At 42.1% G+C, this 12,131-nt stretch overlaps 1 protein-coding gene across 1 annotated transcript in view; it reads left to right on the forward strand.

Moving 5' to 3' along the window:
* Positions 1 to 319: 319 nt before the first annotated feature.
* The window catches only part of ANKRD55 (ankyrin repeat domain 55), a 280,917-nt gene continuing 269,105 nt past the window's right edge, over positions 320 to 12,131 (forward strand). The window contains exons 1-2 of the mRNA XM_036900197.2: positions 320 to 743; positions 4,089 to 4,230. The gene's annotated coding sequence lies outside the window, so the exon portion shown is untranslated. The remainder of the gene's footprint in view (positions 744 to 4,088; positions 4,231 to 12,131) is intronic.

A 12,131-nucleotide genomic window follows, 5' to 3' on the forward strand; every position in this document is an offset into this window, starting at 1 on the left:
GGGCTTTTCTGGAGTTGGGGTGAAACTTTTCTATTTGGGAAATATCCAGTATAACACACAGAGCTGTGCTATTTCAAACATCATGGGTATGGTGTACGTGTGGAGACAGAGCACATGGGGGAGACTGTTTGGCTTGAAGACCATCTGGAAAGGTAGATTGATAACAGGACTCATCTTTCTCTCTGGGTCCCACAGCTGTCCTTTGTATGGTCTTCACACCTTCCCTTTTGTTCCCTGACATTTTATAGCCTTGGTTTTCTAACGGGGAAATCTCCTAGAGATATGTATTAGCATTTCTAAAAGGAAATGTAAATGGATTTTGAGAAAACATCCATCTTTCACATTATAATAGAGTTCCATAATTTGGAAACCTATGTAATGCCATTGTCCCCATAATATAAGCAAAGAAAGTAAAGTTTGACAAGTTTTCTTTGCCAGAGGGAATGAGACCCAGTGAAGATTCACTCTGCATCAGTGAGTCTTCAAAGGGGATACCTCTTGGGGGTGGGGATCTCATCTCCCTATGTGGGTCACATCAAGATCTTATTGGGTGGTCCAGCATAACATTTTTGTTTATAAAACAGGACAAGGATGTTTTTTAAGGTTTGGAAACACTTCTGGGCCAAGATAGTAACAGGGAATGCTGGTATCTCTCCTGTAGGATCAGACCTCAGAGACAAGTCCCTCTGCCAAGATAGGAGCAGCATATCCAGGGCCTGTGGTACAGGATCCAGAAGAGAAAGGTACGTGCTGTGTGGGAAGACAGCCATGGTTCAACAGCACAGGCTTTGCTTCATTGCATAAATACTGTTGCCCTAGCAAAGAGGATTGGGGGTAGTGAGTCTAGCAAGGGGCCTCAGCATGGGGGTCCCAGGACCTGCAGAGCTGGCAGCCAGGGGGCTACATTAGCTTTCCTCAAGAAACAGTCATGAAGCCTGTGGGGAGGGAGGAGGGACAGGAACTGCTTCCTAATCTCCACAGACATGCCTTGGACAGGGGGTGGGCACAGATGCCCCACCTGAGCAAGAAAACATCAGAATTCATTCCTGGAATTCTCAGCAGGGAGGCAGTCTTCTGTAGGCAGCTTCCTAGTGTCACTTCTACAGAGCCTTCTGTACCCCCTCAGCTGCATTAGTCCCACATTCTTCATGGGCAATGTTCTAGAGAATGAAAAGAGAACGATTACTGCATCAAGGAGAAAAGCAAAAAGAGTGAGTTGAATAAGAATTAATACACAGGAGACAGTATCCGAATCATAGCAAGGTCAATCTAGTAAGTGAATTTTAACTGAAAAGAAGAGAAAGCCCAGTGAGCAGTGCCAAATGCCATAAAAATCATCAGGTCCCATAGCAGAATGAGAAAAATGAGGATAACTGGGTACAGTTTTGATGGAAGAGTTGGAAGGACCCTGTGCTAGTGAGAGGATCTGACCTCCCCACCATGCTAGGTAGGGATAGTGAGCAATATGAAGAGAGACTAAGCTGCAGAAAAGAATGGGTGTCACTGGCAAAAAAACTATTAAACATCGCGACGGAGATCCTAAGGGCTTGCAAGAGCAAAGAAGGGTTGGGGGAATTGTAGTCCAGAGAATTCCCTGGTGGTAGCTCCCCATTTAAGACCTTAGAGTTTGCTCTTCCAAGCTGTTATATAGGAGGCCTAGAGAGGGGGCTGAGTACATGGAGTAGGAACAGAAATCACAGGGTATCCTGAGACACTGGGACAGGAAGGAACAATAATCTCTGGCACAATTTTGGTCAAAATGTTAACCAGCATGAAAATGCTAGAGCTTGGGGCAAATGAGGAGAAAGGATGTGAGACATAAATAGCAATTTATTGGGAATCACAATAAACAGGCTCTTCCTCCACTCTCACTAACTAACTTGGGACATTTGGGAAAGAAATGTGTCCAAGACTAAGTTCCTTCCCATGTAGAATATGAGAGCTGAAACAGGTGGTGCCTAGGGTCTCCTCTTATCCTGCCAGGCTGTGAATCTTGGGTCCTAGGTAGTTCACAGACTGGAATACTCTATCCAAGATTTTCTCAAGCAAATACTATTCGTCTGATGTGACCTCAGCCAGTAGCATGACCCTTCTTATTCCAGGGAATATCTCCAGTTAGAAAATGTAGGGGATGGATGATGGATTCTTCTGGAGTGGACGAGAGACCTCACTGAACAGTGTTGCTTCCCCGCAGCCCTGTGTTTTCCATGTGCTTGACTCAGTTCCAAGCCTCTCCCACCTCATCAATTCTGCCTCCCAAGAAACATAATAACATTCATCTGGCTGTGGCACTGGTGCCCAACCAGGCAAGCCATTGTGTCATTAGAGAGACCCAAATTCTGATGCTAAACCCATCGTCTCAGAGAAAGACTACTGAGAGTTTCACTTGCCCTTTGAGTCCTGTGATCAGGTGAAGTGTGCCAGGTAAACTGTTACACGATCTTTATAATTACACTGCTTTCACTTTGGAGCCTAAGGGGAATGTCACAAGTGTTGGAGTCTGACCTCTAGGCCACCCAGGCCTCTCCTACATCATAGATGGTCTCATATTCAAAAGGAGAGGCTGGATTTTTGTTACTCCTCCCACAGCAGTGGACCTGTCACCAGGATGTTTGGGGTGCATTTGATCTCCTCTGTCTCTTCTGGAACCCAGTAATACTTCATTCATTCACTCACTGAGTGTCTGTTGTGACTGTGGCACTGTGTGGGATACTATGACAATTATTCTTTGGGTGTCCCTTTAAGGTATATTTATTTGATCCTTTAACCCAGGGGTCAGCAGACCACAGCCCTCTGCCTGTTTTTGTATAACTGCATGTGGTTTGAATAGTTTTTAGATTTTTAAACAGCTGAAAAAAGAAATAAAAACAGTAATATCTGTTAGACATGAAGATTTTATTCAATTCAAACTTCACTGTCTTTAAATAAAGCTGCAGTAGAACATAGCTGGGGCAGGCAGAATTCTAAATGACACTCACCTTTGTATAATCTCCCCTTAAATGTGGATCAAATCTGAATATAATGATGTCTCACTTCTGTGATCACTACATTATAGATGAAAGGGATATTTGTGGGCATAATTAAGGTTACTAATCAGTTGACTTTGGCTATTTCAATAGGAAATTATCCACATGGGCCTAATCTAATTATAGGAACCCTTTAAAAGTAAAGAGTTCTCTGGCTGATAGTAGGAGAGGAAGTTAGAATGTGCTCTAGGTGGCCTGGAAAAAAGCAAACAATAATATTATGAACTGTCTATGAGAGACTTGAGAGAGGCCTCTAAGAGCTGAGAGTGGCTCACATACAGCAAGGAAACTGGGACATCAGTTCTGCAGCCACAAGGACCTGGATTCTTCCTACACCCTGAATGAGCTTGAAAGCAAATGCTTCCCCAGAGCCTTCAGATAAAAGTCTCCCCAGCCAACACCTTATGTCAGCTTTTGTCAGACCCTATGTGGAGAACTCAGCCATCCCACCCAGCCTTCTGACCTACAGAGCTAGAAATAATAAACGAGTCTTGTTTTAAACTCCTGAGTCTGTGCTCACTTGTTACACAGCAATAGAATAGAAATACAACAACCATGCTCATTCATGTGCATATTATTTATGATTGCTTTTGCACTATATTAGCGGAGTTGAGTAGCTGCAACAGAGACCTCATGGCCCACAAAACTTAAAATACTTTCTATCTGGCCCTTGACAGAAAAATTATATCAACCTGTGCTTGTAAAAAAATATTATCTCACTTCAGATGTGGTTAATGAGAGTTTTGTACCTTACCCGAGGATTGCAAGAAACAGGATTTACATTCGGATACATTCAACAAACATTCCTTTCATCAGGTTGAAATAGCCCAAAAAGGCAGGAGACACCAGACTGTCCTGCAGACTCACTCTCCAGTTTTTAAAAGGTTGAGGAGAGAGACACAAGTGAGAGTGTTAATATATTTAAGGAAAAACATCAGAAGAATGTGTACCATACACATATCGGAAGCTGTCATTTTCTACATTATGAATTTCTATAATTGTTGAATTTGTGTATCAAACATGTATTAAATCAGTAATAATTATAGCCTTATCATTTTTAAGGGGCTCACTGTGCTCCACTGTGTGCTCCTTGGGGCAGGGACATAGAGGAGAGAAGGAATGAAACGGCTGCTCTGTGATCAGAATTTGAATTCACTCCACTGGTTTTGACTTTTCCTTCCTTGATGTGCCTCCTAACTTCACAGTGAGTAAGCTAATTCTTCATTTACTAATATTGGTTATGTAATTTTAACACACATAAATTTCAGCATGTGTTAATATTGGGGGAGTAATTTTCGACCATTTTAGAGTTATAACACCTTCCAACACACAAGACACACACACATAAATGAAAAGATACGGCATGGTACAGATTCAGCTTTAAACTGAGTTAAAATCCATACTATTCTGAGGATTGGAAGGAGCTGAAGAGGGTGTGTTATTATCCTCAGCCATAACAAATTACCACAAACTAGGTGGCTTAAAAACAATGGAAACTTAATTCTCTCACAGTTTTGGAGGCCAGAGGCCTGAAATCAAGCTGTTGGCAGAGTTGATTCCTTCTGGATGCTTGTGGGAGAATCCGTTGCATGCTTCTCTGTAGCTTCTGTGACTGCTGGCAATCGTCAGAGTTCCCTGGGCTTGTAGCTGAGTAACTCATCTCTGCCTCTATCTTCACATGGCCTTCCCCTCTGTGTGTCTGTGTTTCAAATTTCCTTCTGCCTTTCTCCTATGGGACACCTCTCATTGGATATAGGTCTAGCCTAATTCCAGGGCGATCTCTTTTTAAGATACTTAACTTAATTACATGTGCAAAGACCCATGTGCCACATAAGTTTGCACTCACAGATATTGAGGGCTGGAAATTGGACTTATCTTTTTGGAAGCCACAGTTCAACTCACTCCAGAAGGAATTTAGCATGTTCCTAGAGCTGATGAGGAGAACTCTTTCTCCATCTCCTAAGGAGCAATTGAAATTAATAAATCGGTCCTACATTGTCAGAAGAGTTGTTTTGTTTTGTTTTTCTCATGGGGTTTTATGGATACTCAACCCCTCCCACCATGTTCCTGTGATTACAGACTGTACAATTCCTCAATGACAAGGTGTGAGAGAAACTAAACCTTCACCATTATTGTATATGGGTGCCCCCACCTTGTCTTACCCTTTTCACCCATCTGGACAATACCCAGGATGAAGTAATATTAGGAGACAAAAAATCAGAGTTGTTATCTTCAAGTGTTAGGTCCAGAATCAAATCCTGTGGTGTCTTTCAGCAACTGGAAAATTGTCTGTGCTCTCTAGAAGAAGAGTATGGGTCTCTCTGGACACAGGTCCATGCCACTTATTGTCCATTTGGCCTTGAGAAAATCTGATGCTCTGATCTGGTTTCTTTCTCTGTAAAGAAGGCATAACAATGCCTGGCTACCTTTCCAGGGTGTTGTGTGAATTTGCTGACACCCATAAAGCTCCCTGAAAATGAAGAGGCTTACATAAGTCCCTGGTATTATTCACACAGCAAACGTTTTCCCCTGAGAATAAGTAATAAATGGTACCATTGTGCAGCTGGTGGAACGTGTTCAAAAGTTTCCGCTCACAACTAGCAGATCAAGTTGTGGGTGGTTGTATGGATTTTCTGTGCTCACGCCAAGCTACATCCAAAACAGCCGGCACAGCAGGCTGTCCTGGAGTGAAAGGCTGTACTGTAAGAGACGGCCAAGTCATGGCATCACATCACATAGGGTAGTCCTGTGTAGCCAGTGACTTCATATGCACCTTTCCTCACAGCAGAAAGGAGAGAGAGCAGGAAGTGGCCACATGGATATCAAACATGGCAGCAATTGAGAGGCCACTACAAACTTCCCAAAGCTAAGGATGTTTGTTGATTGTGGTGGATTATAATTATAGCTTTCTTCTTTCATTCTTTCTGAGTGCTTGGACCAGGAAAAGCCAAGGTTCTAAATCAGATGGAGTGTTCAGGTTAAGGCCCTGTTCTCTTTAAATACAGTTCACTTGAGTGGGAGCAGTCCGGACAGCATGCTTCTGGTTGGCAAAGGAGACAGAAAAGGATCTCCTTTCCACCATGAAAAGCCCTGGAAAACTTTAGGACATGTTACAGGGAAAATGCCTTCCCTCTTTTAGCAAGATCTAGGACTCAGCCTTTGGATAGCCTATCTGGGAAAATGACAGATATTTTAATTATATGAGAGGAAAATTAGCTACTGAAGATACTGCATTTAATTTAAAAATGCAGTCATATTCAATTAGAGATATTTGGGGATTACACTAATAAGGTGACTTAGATTAAGGCTACCCTTTGTAGTGGTACGTATTCTCACATCTAAAAGCTGAGGAGGAATCACAAAATTATGGAATTTTTGATCTGTGAGTGGCTTACCTTGATATGAAACAATTTGGTAACTTTTCTAATCCCATGGACAAGGTGACATTTTTTTCCTCTTTCTTTTCAAGGGCAACCATGGGCAAAAAAAAAACTTGAAGTTAGTAAGCTTTAGACAACAAAAGTAGAAAAGAAGATCCATCTAAGTACCTAAGTTTTAAGTTAGCAAAACCTTTAGATTTTAATGCAAAGGCTGTGGAGAGGTACAGTGCAACCCACAGATTACATAGGATTTCATCAGGTCCCTCACTCCACACTCATCTGTTTTCAGAGATTCTTTCATTTTTCATTCAGTTCCCATTTATTGAGCATTAATTTGTATGCTAAGTGTTAGAGGTGAAAGATGAAAGTCAGTCACTGCCTTTGTGAAGACCCTCACTGAGACAAGAACAAAGTGACAAGTGTCACATGGAATCAAGGTGAGACCTGGAATAACTGAAGGGAATTTCATCATGGTGCCTTGCCTTGAGACATGACATTCAAGGTTCTGGCACTTTCTAGTGACTTGTCTTTCTCCCTGGAATGCCTTCTGTTACACATGTCAGGAGAACCAGGAGAACTGTGAAAAACATGAGAACTCGGAGAACCAGAGAACCGTGAGAACCAGGAGAACTGTGAGAACCAGGAGAACCAGAGAACCAGGAGAACTGTGAGAACTATGAGAAACAGGAGAACCAGAGAACCAGGAGAACTGTAATAACCAGGAGAACCAGAGAACCAGGAGAACCATGAGAACCAGAAGAAACAGAAAAATGTGAGAACCACGAGAACCATGAGAACCAGGAGAACCAGAGAACTGTGAGAACCAGGAGAACCAGAGAACCAGGAGAACCATGAGAACAAGGAGAACCAGAGAACCAGGAGAACTGTGAGAATCAGGAGAACCAGAGAACCAGGAGAACCGTGAGAACCAGGAGAACCAGAGAAGCAGGAGAACCGTGAGAACCCAAGAATCAGTAGAACCAGAGAATAGTGAGAACTAGAGAACCAGGAGAATGGTGAGAACCAGGAGAACCTGGAGAATGGTGAGAATGGGAGAACCAGGAGAACCATGAGAACCAGAGAACCAGGAGAACCGTGGTCAGAGACACCATCACTCATTCTCTCCAAGGTCAGATGAGCTTCAGTCACTCCCTGGAGGGTGCAGAGCAGCACAGGCCCACTGGGAAGAGGTGGCATCTTGTTTCTGGGGAAAGCACGCACAGAGCATGGAGGACACTGCATGACTATTTCTGCTTGACTAGATCCACTTACAGGCACTTTAAAGTCGCCAAAGTTTCTCCATCAAGGTAAAATCTGGGGACCTAAAGGCTGGGTGTGCTGATCCGTGGAGATCAAGTTCAGAGGCTCTGAAGGAGCTGTTTGCCTGAACAAAGCCAACCATGCTTGTGAGCCTGAGATACAATCATCTGAATGCTGCTATAGCCTGGTTTTCTGATAAACTTTGAGGAAGCAGAGACTGATATCTCTGGTGAATTCCCTGAGCTCCAGATCACAGGGGGCCTGCCGCTTTCATGTCAGTCCAGTGGCCAGAGGCCAGGCCATCTGAGAAAAGAAGGGAGGAGATGTAGAGATCGGCTGAGCAGAGGGCAGTGCATTTTTCATTCTGTTCCCAGAGTTTGGGTTCTTCCTTCATTCGTTTCACGGCAGACTGTGTTAGTTACTTATTCTATATCCAGCCCCTTTCTTCTTCCTAATTTTGTTCAGAATGCTCAGTTACCTCCTTGCTTTCCTACTTTCACTGCTGGCAGAAGCTTATAACATAACCTGAGCCAGTGAAATGTAAGCTGAAGTCAGCTTGGGACTTTTCCAAGCTGAAAAGAAGAAAAGTGTTTGCTTCTTGATAAAAAGGTTCTGTGTGTTTGGCACCACTCTTCCTATCACCCCTTCTTTCTGCCTTAGACATAAGCATGTTGTCTGGAAAGCAATTGCCTCCATGTAGCCAAGAGGCAACAAGGATGAAGACAAAGCCAAGACTCATAGAGCAGTGGATCAGGAAGATCCATTCATTCATTTACTGAGTGTCTACTATGTGCCAGGCACTGTTGTAGTTGCTGGAGATGAGAAGTGAACAAAACACAAAATCTGTTACTGCCTTGAAGCTTACCTTTTAGTGGTGATAGGAGAGAAAGACAATATATATAATATATAGTAAGTGAAAAATGTGGTATGTCACATGGTGATAATTACTATAGAGAAAAGAAAAGCAGGCAATCACCTTGGGTGGGTCCTCAAATGCTGATTTAAGGACTTCAGCTGTTCCTTTGAGCAAATCATTGGAGGGCTATGAATAGAGGTATGATGTGGTCTGACTTGTATTTTAACAAGATCACTCTGGCTGTTGTGTTGACAATGGATTGAGACAGGAAAGAGCCAGGGTCCCTAAAGGTATCAGTGAACAGCTAAGCCAACAGCAGTAACCACCTGCTTCCAGGAGTCTTGTTATCTGCAGGAAATAATGCCTTATTTTTCAGGCTACTCTTAGTCAGGTATTCTATTACTTGTCACCAAACTCATTCCTGACTAATGCAGACAGTTGCCATCATTTATTGGGCACCAAATATGTGCCGGGTGTTGTACTAGGTCCTTGAGATAGAGATGAAAATATATGTAGTTCTTATCATCAAAGAGCCTTTCAAGGGCCTTATGATCCAGTTGTGGGAAACCAACAGGCAGACCATTACACTGTAATGCAGCAAATACATTAGCAAGGTTTGTCTGGAGGATGGGGTGAGTGTAGGTGAGGATGGGGTGAGTGTAGGGGAGGATTGCCCCTAAGCAATCAAAGGAGTCAGAGAGGGCTTCTCAAAAGCCACAGGGTGTTTCTCAGGTGAACAAGTTAGCAGAGGACATTCCAGCCAGGAACAATAAACTGCATGTGCAGTACAGAACATGGCATGGCATGTACATAGATCAGTATTCTTGGCAGACTAGAGTTTGACTGGGGTGGAGAGGATGGCAAGAAGTGATGGGAGGTTAGGCAGAAGAGATGATGGAGGATTTTGTACCTGTTACAGAAGAATATGAGTCATCCTTTAGACAATAGGGAGGCAGTGCCATCACTCTGGCAAAAAGATTAAAGACAGCTTTATAGGGGAGTGAGACTAGAGACAAGGCCAATGCAAGAGTCCAGTGAACAGAGCCATGGCAGTATTGGGATAGAGAGGAAGGGATGCAGAATTGGTGATCTCTGTGGGGTAAAAACCAAGGAGACATTCCAGGAGGCCCCGACACACTGCATGTGCCTCTGCGTGAATAGCCAGATAATATTTTTGGCGTAGAGATTATGCCAGGAGACAACAGTTTTTTAATGAACTATATTAAAGTGTGACTGGCGTTGAAATAAGCCCCTTGAGATTCTGTGTGGTGAGCTGACACCAGGCCATTCCATTCAGACAACTTTGTGGAAGCCAGAGGGAAGTTTTTAATATGTAGTCTGGCTGTGCTTGCGCTCTTCACTGCGGCTTTGTCAACCATTTGAACATCAGTTATTCTAGAATGTCTTTTGTGTTTTCAGCATCACTCTGCATGAGTAATAATATTAGCAACTACCATGTTGGGAGCTGTCATGTGACAGACATGTTACATATACTCTTTTAAATTTCAAAATAGCACTGCAAAGCAAGTATTACTGACTTGAGGCCCAGAGAGGTAAGACCACCCTAAGGCCACACAGTGAGACAGAATGTGATTTTCACCCTCAGCCACCTGACAAAACCTTTGTTGGTTCCACTATATTACAAGGCTGTCCACCTCATTATAATCCATTGTCCAGTCCAAATTCAGGACTCCACATTTTGTCCACAGAGAAGAATAAAAGTGTGACATATACAAAATATTTCCATGTACAATAAAGATAAACTCTTCCAAGTGGTTTTGCCTGATTTCCATGAAGGGATTTGGGTCTTTCAGTTAATATGTACTAAGAAGGAGCAAGTTAACAAATTCAAGGAGCAAACTGCTTATTCTAATAAATCATACTTTATAATACAAAATAATTCAATTGATGAATAAAAATTATGTAACTCCTTTAGAAATAATGGAATCAGGAAAGGGTGCTTCAATTCCTTAACTAAAGGGAAATACAGAGCTTCTTAGGGAAGGAACAGTAGAGACTCTGAGTGTGAGCAGAGCGTGGGGATGATTACTCTGTATGGTGGATGGATGAATTCAGATTTTATCTGAATCTATACAATACCACCTTATTGAGTGATGTCGTCCCATCCTTCAGTAAATAGTTTGCTAAGCATCTACTGTATTAGGAGTGCTACTTTTGGTGCTAGGAAGGTAAGGGATGGAGACACAAGAAGAAACAAAGTCATGGGGTTATTCCTCTTGGGTCTTGCAAGTGAAAGACATAGTTATCATCTAAAAGGTTAATGCAACAGTAGGTGTCTCAAGGATACTACTCAGGACCAGAGTTTAATAGCTGGGGCTCAGAGGTCACCTTGTCCAACCCGCACAGTTCACAGATAATGAGATTAAGCCCAAAGGAACCTGTGACTTGCCCGAGGTCACAAAGATAGCTGGAGTAAGAGTTACCTCTGCAGTGAGTCTGTTTGTATTGCTCTTATTCTTACTCAAGAATTGATTTAAAAATACGTAGTAGGTCTACTTGAGAAGGGGGAAAAACTTTCTATTTAACTCAGAACACAACAACAAAACAAAGAGATCCCAGCCTGTCACTCAGAAGGGGTGTGATCATGGAGCGTAGTTATACATGTGCCCTGACCTGCACTGAAGCATTTTTTTTTTAAATAGTAAAATACAGGAAACAACTTGAATTTCTATCATTAGAGGACTGAATGTATTTGGTTCATCCACACATGGAATATGATGTAGTCATTAACAAAATAAGGCAGATCTGTGTGATTGATATAGCTATATTTTAAGTTATAAAATCAAGATTTGGTTAGTTTTATATTCCCTCAGCCATTTTTTTTCTACAGTCTCTGCTCAATGTGGATTAACATAAAATAATGAATTTCCAATGATAGCTGTAGTAGATACTATCATTCATGTTACCCAAATCTATTATGCATTTTTTCACATTTTAGTACTTCTCCACAATTTAAATACCAGTTTGACAATAAGGAATTAAAAAAATGCTTTATTGCCATTACCCATACCCCAAGTGTGAGGACATAATTTATGTTCCATAAGTAAGATATACCTACGCAAGACTTTGATTTAAAACTAAATTTTGTTTAAAAAGGCAGGACTTGAAGCATCCATTTGGCCCCTCTCAACAGAAGCTGTGTCTTGGAGCCAGAACTTGTAGTGGGTTTCTGATTTTTTTTTTTATGGGAAAGGCAGAAACTCTTTTGAGGTCAGTTCCTTAGAGCTCAGCCTGGAGTCTTTCATCAATCCTATCAGTGGTTCTATGAGCTTTCTATATCCCTAAATAAATACCCTTCTGATAAAGCTGGCTAGAGTGGATTCTGTTGACTGCAACTAAGCACTGTCACCAATATAAATACTTTCAACTGTACTCTGACAAATTCTCCTTTACCATTATTTAATGACACCTTGGACAGGCCTCATAATTAAAAGTTCTGTCTAATTTACTTTAGTCTTTTCATTAATGCCCTTTTAAAATCTTATATCCAAGTTGTCCACTCATGTAAAGCAGGCAGACAGGCAGGGAGTGAGACATTAGTCTCTTTTTCCTGCAGAAATTCTCAAACTCTACCAATGACTCCCTACG

The sequence above is a fragment of the Manis pentadactyla genome, chromosome 2, assembly GCF_030020395.1.
Source record: "Manis pentadactyla isolate mManPen7 chromosome 2, mManPen7.hap1, whole genome shotgun sequence".
In the NCBI taxonomy this organism is placed as follows: Eukaryota; Metazoa; Chordata; class Mammalia; order Pholidota; family Manidae; genus Manis; species Manis pentadactyla.